The sequence below is a fragment of the Sturnus vulgaris genome, chromosome W (assembly GCF_052056855.1).
Source record: "Sturnus vulgaris isolate bStuVul1 chromosome W, bStuVul1.hap1, whole genome shotgun sequence".
NCBI lineage: Eukaryota > Metazoa > Chordata > Aves > Passeriformes > Sturnidae > Sturnus > Sturnus vulgaris.
The window spans coordinates 38,381,857-38,392,980 of NC_142282.1; positions in this window are offsets into that span (position 1 = coordinate 38,381,857).

The following is an 11,124-nucleotide window of genomic DNA, read 5'->3' on the forward strand; positions in this document are numbered from 1 at the left end:
TCTCCCATCCCTTCCTTTCCTTCCCCTTTCCCTATCCTATACCTCTCCCCTTTACCGTAACTGAATTGTTGGCATTTGATGAAATGCATTGCTGTTGTTGATTAAACTGATTTTCTGGTGTTGAATAAACTGATTTTGTCCCCTGCATTTTGCCTGTTTGCACCTTTGAGATCAAAAGAACCATCACGACCCCCGCTCTGCATTAATAGCGGATCGTGACACTATCATAACACTTAAGAACATGAAACAACATTGTCTCATTGCAACTATTGTGTTTTGATAGCTCACATCATCAACCCAACGAACATGGACAACACAATGAAGTCCATTTCCATAGAAACATATTAGGTGAGTATGTATACCAATTAAGTTTTCTCAGTCAAAAAGTCTGTATTGCAAATATTTGGCTTTGAAATATATTTCAAAGATAACTAAAAAGGAGTTTTAAAATCGAATCTTAATTTTATTTCAAATGCCAATAAATTCAGTCAAAGAAACTGATAAGACCAAATGTTGATGCACTTATCAGTAACATGAGTGAAACAGCTTGTCAGCATAAATCTGCATAAGGCTTTGCAAGCGGTATGAGAAACTGAAAATCTGAAAAAGTTAGTCTCAAACACTCAGCAGAAGAAAAAAAGGAACATTACCATGCCAACAAGATACGGTGTGGTTAGAAAAGAGGGTCTTGTGGAGGCAGAATAGCACTTTTCTGGGACCAACTTCCTTATCTCAAGTAACTATCTGTGTGCACCCACCATCTATGCACCCACCTGTCTTGGTTTAGGACAAATTTGGGAGGAAACCTCTGAATGAGGTCCCTCTAGGAAAAAGGAAAAAAAATTGGAGAGAAGTGGAAAAAAAAAGAAAACTTTTTATTCAACAGGCAACACACTTCCCAGCACAAAAATGAACAATATCAAACAGCAAAACCTCTCACCGTTCCGAAGAGATGACAGATTTAGAAGAGTTCTTTCCGTGGGCAGCCCGGATCACTCAGTCTCTTCTCAGTCCCTCCTGTGCTGGGGAATGCTGCGGCCCAGGCCAGGCCTGGTGGGCCACAGGTGTGAGCTCCTGGTGCTCTTCTGGGTTTTCAGTCCAGAGCAGGTTCAAACAGTTCCAGGAAAACAGAAAAAGGGAAAAAACAATCCAGGGGGCTTTTCTGCCTCAGCTAGCCAGAAAACTAACCAAGAGCAAAGGAGAGCTCTCTCTCTCTCTGTCCACTGCAGACAACAGAGTCTGTGTGCAGGAATGTGGGGGAGCCAGTGCAGTCTCTGATAACAAATTCTGCACTTGTTCTTCCCCCCCCCCCCCCCCCTTCACTCCTGGAACCAGTCTTAAAGTTGCAGAATTTAATATTCAACACCAACAGAACAGACGATTTGGGGATATAGGCATCATACAGTCACCCCAAGACATTCCACCCCTTATTCCCATATCATCAGCTTACTACCATATCTGATACATACTCTAATTCTATAAACACATACATCATACACATATATACGAGATACAGCTACAGACAGACAATGACAGTGATATTCAATAGTAATATTTACATATGGTTCTCATCCAACAATTAGATTTTTCTGAGGTACACATCGTGTTGTCCCATCCTTCTGCATTATCCACCATGTGCAACCTGGTCCTTGAGCAAAGACAATCCCATGAATGGGTTTGTCTGTATTCGAGGCAGAATTGATCCAAACTCTCTTCCCTAATAAACCTCTGGCATGCACCACTGGGACTTTGTCTACTGTATGCAAGGACTCTGACTGGGCAGGACCTGCTTGATTTGTGGAACCTCGGGTATTAACTAACCAGGTGGCCTTTCCTAAATGCTGCTCCCAATTCTTAAAAGATCCCCCACCCAATGCTTTTAAAGTGGTTTTTAACAGTCCATTCTACCTCTCCACCTTCCCTGCAGCTGGTGCATGGAGGAGTTGTGTTTCCATGCCAACCACTTTTGAGGCAGCTTGAACTCCTTCATAGGCAGACAAGATCTCCTTCTCTGTTGGAGTGTAGTTGGCCTCAGACTCTCTGTAACTTCGGCTCCAGAATCCCAGAGGTCGCCCTCAAGTCTCCCCAGGCACCTTCTGCCAAAGGCTCCAGGACAGACCATGGTTCCCGGCTGCAGAGTAGAACACATTCCTCACATCTGGTCCCATCCTGACTGGGACAAGGGCTACTGCATGGGCAATCTCCTGCTTGATCTCGGTGAAGGCTTGCTGCTGCTCAGGGCCCCAGTGGATATCGTTCTTCTTGCGGGTGACCAGGTAAGAGGGCTCACAATCTGGCTGTACTCAGGAATGTGCATTCACCAAAACCTTATGGCACATAGGAAAGCTTGTGTTTCCTTCTTACAGGTTGGTGGAGACATTGCAGTGATCTTATTGATGACCTCAGTGGGAATCTGGTGCCGTCCATCTTGCCACTTCACTCCTAGGAACTGGATCTCTCGAGCAGGTCCTTTGACTTTGCTTTTCTTGATGGCAAAACCAGCTTTCAGGAGAATCTGGATGGTTTTCTCTCGTTTCTCAAATACTTCTGCTGCTGTGTTCCCCCACACGATGATATCATCAATGTACTGCAGATGTTCTGGAGCCTCACCCTTTTATAGTGCAGCCTGCATCAGTCCATGGCAAATGGTGGGGCTGTGTTTCCACCCCTGGGGCAGTTGTTTCCAGGTGTACTGCACACCCTTCCAGGTGAAAGCAAACTGAGGCCTGCACTTTGCTGCCAAAGGAATGGAGAAAAATGCATTGGCGATGTCAATGGTGGCATACTGCTTTACTGCCTTGGACTCCAGCTCATACTGCAGTTCCAGCATGTCGGGCACAGCAGCACTCAGTGGTGGAGTCACTTCATTCAATGCTCGATAAGCCACAGTCAATCTCCATTCTCCTTCAGATTTACACACAGGCCAGATGGGGCTGTTGAAGGGTGAGTGAGTTTTTCTGACCACCCTTTGGCTCTCCAGCTCACGGATCATCTTGTGGATGGGGATCACAGCATCTTGAGTCGTCCGGTACTGCCGGAGGTGCACTGTTGAGGCGGCAATTGGCACTTGTTGCTCCTTTACCTTCAGGAGTCCTACTGCAGATGGGTTTTCTGATAGTCCTGGCAAGGTGTTCAATCGCTTAATGCCTTCTGCCTCTACAGCTGTTGCAACTCCCTAGATGTATCGGAAATGGTAGATTCCGTAACCCTTGCAATGTCCTGTGGTCTGGTCCCTCTCCCCTCCTGGCCATACCTAGCTGGCCGAGATCCAATTTCTTCCCGCCCCCCCCCCCCTTTTCAGACCCTAGAAAAGACCTGTGCACCCTGACCTCGCTCTCTTTCTCCCTTTTTCTCCCTCTCTTTCTCCCTCTCTTTCCCTCTTTCTCTCCTTTTGCTCCTGGGGAACCACAAGAAATAAACCCCTGCAACCTCCCCAGGGGGAAAGAGCCTCTTTTGTTATCTTTTATTTACGTTCATGTGGTGGATCCATGGGGCTTCACCCAACAGCTGAGCTAGTCCGGACGACAGGGTAAAGACTCAAAGGGTCAAAGCCACAGTTGGCGCTCACGTGTTTGGTCTCTACAGAGAACCCCACAACCGGCTGTGACTCCCACTTTCGGGATTCCATAAGCCTTTGAGCTGATCAAGTACCTTAAATTTCTTTGAGCTGCATTTTGTGCAGTTTGAAGACTTTAAGGACGAACCGGGAGCCTGTCAGGAGCTCAGGCAGGTCGGTTCTGGACGGAGACACACTACAGTCACACAGAAGCCTATGCCTGCAAGATAAAGGGGGAGTGTAAGCCTCCTTTCGCGGCGGGTGGGTTCCCGGAACTCCGCGGGGGGGTCTCGCTGGTGGCATTTGGCCAGCGTGGCACCGCTCGTGAGAGGCGGTGGCGTGGGGGTGTGACCCAGCGGGCACACGATTTGTGCAGAGTGTGGGGCGCTGCGCGCAGGCTGGGGGGGACTGGACGCAGCCACCTCAGGCGCGGTGCGGCAGGCAGCAGCATTGATCGGTTTCAAAGTGGTGGCATGGGGTTTTTACGGCTTTTTTGCGGCTTTCTGTGGCTCGGCTTGGCTGGATCGGTCCCAAAAACAGCTCCTGCTCCACGTGGGTTTTACCGACAAAAGCAGCGAAATTAACATCAGATCCGCAGCCAGCAGAGCCTGAAAACCGTGCTGTACCTGGCACATTTCAACAACTAACTCTCTTCCTGTGTTTTAACTGTAGTGGGGTAGATATAGTGGCAGATTGATACTAAACATCATGGGCTTACAGCAATCTGCCCTACAAAAGAGTTTCAGTTCCCAACTAAGGGAAATATTAAGTTCAGGAAATGTTTTAATATCTAAGAAAAGATTAGCCCGTTTTGCAAGCTGGCTGGCTGTTGAAAAATCTGACCTTGAATTGCAAGATATAAATTCGATTTCATTTTGGGATGAAATAGGGGATTTATTAACTTTAAAAGTGGAAAATGGAGATAAAACAGCTTCTGTATTCTTCCCGATATTCTTACAAATTCGGAAACTTTTAATTCAGACAGAAAACAACAGGCAGCAGCAGCAAAACAGTTCAGATTCACCTTCCCTTTCCCCAAAACCCTATAACCTGGAACTGGAGGGGACCCACGGGTCTTCCCGGGAACCGCAGGGCACCCAGCACAACCGCAGCTGCTCTGGGCCCCTGAGTCCTCCCCAGTATCCCGGTTCTGATGATTTTTCGAAAATTGTCAGCCCTCATTCCTTGTACCCTTCCCACCCAAGTCTTTTTCCTTCGGACCAGTGTTCCGAAAGCTATAGAAATGAGCTCCCTTCCCTTCAGGGCAATGACCAAGTGGCTAAGCCTGAAAGGGTGGGGGTCAAGGTCCAAGATAGCTTTGCCCATGCAATAGAGCGAGTCGGGGGGTCCCATATGTTGGCAGCCACTTGTTTCCTCCTTCATCCCACAACCCCCTTTACCCTCTGGTCCCTGCCCCTAACCCTGTCCCCTCCCATAACCCATCCCTGCCCTCGGCTGCCTTGCCCCCTCCCCCCTCCAAGACCCTGCCCTGCATGACGGCACTTGGCAACCCCGCCCACACGTGTTGCAACCCTGGATCCCACCACCACACCCCTGCTCCGGTTTCACATGCCTGCCCTCCAAGCTACTGCAGGAGGAGGGGGGGCAGTGGAGCCCCTGCTGGGTTCAGTGCCGGTGGGGATGGGGGTGGGGGGAGATCAGCTCACAGCCCCTGCGGGACAGATGGGGTCCCGGTGGTGGGGGGGGGGTGCCCAGCCTCCCAGGCCCGGTGGGGGGGAGGTGCCCAGCCCTGGAAGTCAACACCTGGGAGAAGAATATGTACCATCAGTTGCTCCTGTAGTTTATCTCGGTAGGAGAAACAGTAGGAGAAGTTATCAACCTTTGTCCTATCAAGACAAAAAGGAAATTTGTAAAGTACAAAGAGAATTTGGCAGAAATAGTGAAATATTTAAAGGCGTGATGAGAGCCACCTTTAGATCAAACGAACTGGTTCCATATGATATCAAGGATCTTTTCCGATGCCTGTTAACTCCTTCAGAATATGATCTATGGGAAAGCCTGTGGAAAAGATCTTTGAAAGCGCTTTTACAAGAGCTTTTACAAAGCTCAGATGATGCAAAAGATGCTGATAATAATGACATAACATCTGAATACCTATGTGGGGAAAAGGATTGGCATTGCCCCGAGAGCCAAACCAGAGTACCATCCAAGTCTGTCCTGGATAAAATATGCAATGTTGCAGAAAAGGCTTTTAATCAATTACCAACAGTAGATGCTAAAGATAGTTATGTTAACATTAAACAGTTTGCTTCTGAGAATTTCTTACAGTTTGTAGATCGCCTTCGTGTGCAAGTGGAAAGACAGGTGTCTGATCCAGTATTACAAGCTGAATTAATTAAAGAAATGGCTCAGAGGAATGCTAATGAAACCTGCTGTAGGGTTTTTCTTAGCCTTCCCCTCAAGCCAGCACCTAGCTTAGCACAGATGATAGAAGCCTGGGCCAGGAAAGCAGAACTGCTCAATGGACACGAGAGAAATCCAGGACTGGCACACCCAAGGACCATGGCAGCTGTAACACCAGAAACCAAGAAGCAACCAATGTCACCAGAGCAGATGCAGCATATCATCTGCTTCCAGTGCAAGCAGCCAGGACACTTCGCCAGGAACTGTCCACACAACCAGAAACAGAAGAAGACCAACAAACAAAAAAACTATCATCCCAGCGCGTACCCGCCATTAACACAATCGTGGGCTCGGCTATAAATACTGCGGGCTCCACACTGGTAAAGGACTCTCAAACAAAAAGGGGAAGGATGGAATAGAGGGTGTGGGGATGCATGGCAATGAAAATATCAAATGTTCAATTAACAAGGTTTGGAAGCCACTAGGCCATTTTGGCTCGTGACTACCAAAGGTTTTCATTTCAGGTCACCTGATTGGACAGTCATAACAGTGGACTTACATAACAGCACACAGGACGTGACGTTAAACCACATGAAACTGGACAGTGAGTACTTTGTTGTGGGGGACACAGCACACACACCCCTAGAGATTGAGGTAGCTCCCATGACCATCAAGGGAAGCATAACCGGCCTCATTCTCCTGGCACGATGTCCTCTACCACCATATTACCTGGCTGAGGGACAAATCCTGTTCAGGCCATTCCTGTTGCAGCAGAGGTCCCAGTAGATGGAAAATCACCTGAAGTCTACTGGGCAGAAGTGGTGGGTGAGGAAAAACCTCATCTGGCATGCAACCTAACCCGTGGATCAGACCACCTCCATGTGGAAGGGGTACTGGACAGAGGTGCTGATGTGACTATCATACCCAAGGGGATATGGCCATCACACTGGGAACTTCAGCCTGTGGCAGGCAAAATCCAAGGTGTAGGAGGAGTGAAATTGGCAAAAATATCAAAAAGCATCGTGGAAATTGAAGGGCTGGATGGAAAATTGGCTAGCATCCGTCCATTTGTTACAGACTATAAATGCCCTCTATGGGGGATAGACGCCATGTCCCAGTGGGGGGTAAAATTGATTATTCCTAAGACTCCTCGGGATTTTTAGAGGCGGCCACTGTAAAGCACCCTACCCAAAAACTGAAATAGCTGGATGATACTCCAAAGTGGGTAGCACAGTGGCCCATGAGTAAGGAGAAGCTCAAGGCGCTTGAAGAGCTTGTGGAGGAGCAATTGGCTAAAGGCCACCTAGAGGAGACCACAAGTCCGTGGAATTTTCTGGTCTTTGTAATAAAGAAGCCAGGAAAGGACAAGTGGAGGCTGCTCCACGACCTCCGGGGAATAAACAAAGTGATTGAGGACATGGGGTCTCTCCAACCTGGGATGCCTTCTCCAATGATGCTTCCCAGAGATTGGCAATTGGCTGTTCTAGACATCAAGGACTGTTTCTTCCACATTCCCCTACACCCAGAAGATGCCCCATGGTTCGCCTTCTCGGTTCCTACCATAAATCGAGAAGCCCCAATGAGGGGCTACCACTGGAGAGTTTTGCTGAAGGGAATGAAATGTAGTCCCTCCATCTGCCATTGGCATGTGGCCTCATTGCTGTCCCCGGTGCGTGCTCAGAGAAGGGAGGCCATCATCTTGCATTACATGGATGATGTGTTTGTGTGTGCCCCCGATAACTCTCTACTCCAAGACACACTTGACCTAGTGATTAAAGTTTTAACCTCTGCTGGATTTCAATTGCAGGAGGACAAAGTCCAAAGGATGCCACCTTGGAAGTACCTGGGCTTGGAAATTACTGCACGGACCATTGTTCTGCAGAAATTGGAAATTAATTGTAATCCAAAAATCTTAGCAGATCTCCATTCCTTCTGTGGGTCTTTGAATTGGGTCAGGCCCTGGCTAGGCCTCACTAATGAGGACCTAGAACCTCTCTTCAATTTATTGAAGGGGGAGAGAGAGCTGCTTTCTCCGAGAAAACTGACCCCAGAGGCAAAGACTGCAATCGAAAAGGTACAGAAGGCTTTAGGAGAGAGACAAGCTCACCGTTACCAGCCCGAGCTGCCCTTCAAATTCATTGTCCTAGGAAAACTGCCACACTTACACGGGTTAATATTCCAATGGATCGAGGGGCAGAGAGAGTCACTCTTAATCATAGAGTGGGTCTTCCTCTCCCACCAAAGATCCAAAACCATCACTAAGCCACAAGAGATGATAGCTCAGCTGTTTCGGAAAGCAAGGATGAGACTGTATGAACTGGCTGGTTGTGACTTCGCATGCATTCACCTCCCAGTTAAACTGTCTGAGGAGGGGAGGAACTCTCCTGAGAGATTGACTAAAGAGATGTTTGAGCATTTGCTCCAAAGCGATGCCAGTCTCCAATTATCCCTGGACAGCTACAGAGGACAAATATCAGTCCATGCCCCGTCTCACAAGCTGTTTAATGAGGAATTCCACCTCATTCCTCATGAGGAGTCGGAGACCACTCAAAGCTCTCACAGTGTTCACAGATGCATCCGGGGCTTCACACAAGTTGGTGATGACTTGGAGAAATCCCCAGACCCGGCATTGGGAAGCTGATGTTGAGTTTGTGGAGGGATCACCCCAGGTAGCTGAACTGGCAGCAGTGGTAAGAGCCTTTGAGAAGTTCTCGGAGCCAATCAACTTGGTAACAGACTCAGCCTATGTAGCTGGGGTAGTGTCCAGGGCGGAGCAGGCAGTGCTCAGAGACATCGAGAATGAGCAGCTTTTCAGGTTGCTTTCCAAACTAATTTATTTGATTTCTCATAGAGAACACCCGTTCTATGTGATGCATGTGAGGTCACACACAGATTTGCCAGGCGAAATTGCAGAAGGGAACTGTCAGGCAGACTCCCTTGCAACCCCAGCAGAACAAGCAACCCCAGCAGAACAAGCACGCCTCCCTGACATCTTCCAACCGGCAAAGCTGAGCCACCAGCAGTATCACCAGAATGCACCAGGTCTAATGCGCCAGTTCCAGCTAACAAGGAGTCAGGCTCGAGCCATTGTGGCCACCTGTCCCAACTGTCAGCTCCAGACCATGCCATTCAATGGGCATGGGGGTTAACCCCCGAGGTCTTGGCAGTTATGAGGTATGGCAGACAGGCATCACACACATTCCTAGTTTCGGTCGCCTCAAATATGTGCATGTAAGCATTGACACATATTCAGGCGCAGTCTATGCCTCTGCCCATGCAGGAGAAAGGGCAATGCACGCCAAACAACACCTAGTGCAAGCCTTTTCATTGTTGGGGATCCCTAGGGAAATCAAAACTGATCAGGGCCTAGCGTATGAGTCCAAGGAGTTCCTGGAATTTGTCCAGCAGTGGAGAGTGGAACATAAAACTGGCACCTCCCACTCCCCCACAGGCCAAGGTGTAGTAGAGCGAGCCAATCAGACGCTCAGGCAGGTTTTGGCTAAACAGAGCAGTTCGACTGCCTGGATGTCTCCACAGCAGAAGCTCTGCAAAGCCATGTTTACTATCCATTTCCTGAATTGTTCATTTGAGAACATGAGTCCACCTGTGGTACGTCACTTTAACAGTGGTAAACAGTTCAAGTTATCCCAACATCCTCCAGTCTTGATTAGGGACCCAGAAACCTCGCAAACCAAAGGTCCCTATGAGCTCGTTACCTGGGGACGTGACTATGCGTGCATATCCACTCCCTCAGGCCCTGGGTGGATTCCCCAAAAGTGGGTGAAACCGTATGTCCCTAAACATCCTGCTCCAACTGAGGGGAACGAGGAGCAGGCTGTGGCTTCGAAAAGAAGACGCCACCGGAAAAAAGAAAAAGAAAAAGAAATCCTCCTAAAGGATGACATTCTGGCAGATAGACGCTTTAAACAGGTTTTATAATGTTTGTCTTTCCTTTTAGAGAAAAGCTTCCCTTCTCTCAGTCCCGTGATGAATCCCATCCAAGTTGTCTTCCTGTTAACACTGAACAGTTTAGCAGCTGCATGGATCGTCCCTCAGCCACGTCAGAACACCTGGGTGACCCTGGCACAGACACTCCAACAGGAAAACATATGTCTGTCCCCTGCAGCAATAACAAACCCTATGTCCACCTGCCTTGTAGGAATCCCATTGAAGGCTGGAAAATATTCAGCCAGCTTTGAAACACAAATGCCCAATGAACTTCCTGAGTCACACACCATTTCATCACACAAAAATCATAAGCAGCAAGCTGTAATGAGTTAGAACCCCATAGAGGAGTTGCTGCCAAGTTTGCCCAAAGCAGCTCAGGAACCCCAAGAATTAGAGCTGTTAGTTTCCTACCCAGCACAATATTGCATTCGCTTTAGGATCTTCCCAACACCTTCTAGCATAAAAGAATTCCACAACATAATGCAATACCGTGAGGAATTCACTGCCAAAAGGTGGTGCAATACTATAAGCCATATTGCAGCTAATACCCGAACTCATTCAAGCCCCAAAAGCCTCCCTAGGGGATTGTTCTTGATTTGTGGAGATCGGGCATGGGCAGGGATTCCTTCTCGGCTCTTAGGAGGGCCGTGCACCTTCGGTCGGTTGTCCCTGTTGGCACCCAACGAAACCTTAATTAACGATTGGACGCACAAAAACAAATTGAGTAATAAAATCCAAAAGAGAAGTGCAGACAATTTGGACCCAAACTGTGATTCTGAAATTTTCCATTGGGCCAAGTCAAAAAGAATTGCTGTGTCCCTGTTTCTTCCGTGGGTTGCAGCAGCTAAAGCTTTAGGCAAATTGGGCCACCTAGAGTGTTGGGTAGTCAAACAGGCAAACTTAACATCCACTGCAATCAGCTCCCTCCTACAAGACAAGGAAATTGCCAGGCAGGCCACACTCCAAAATCATGCTGCTATAGATTTTCTCCTACTGCTGCATGGACATGAGTGCCAGGAATTTGAAGGACTTTGCTGTACGGACCTGACCTCGAGAGCTCCTAACATCCATGCTACCCTCCGAAACATGAACAACTTGATCGGACAAGTGAATCAAGAATCTGAAGATTGGTTCAATGAACTGTTCAAAGGCTGGGGACTCAAACGTGGTGGACTTCTATAGTTAAAACAATTATGTTAATTTTTATTCTTTTCCTTGTAGTAATGGCTTTTGGGATCCTACGTCACTTGGTTTTC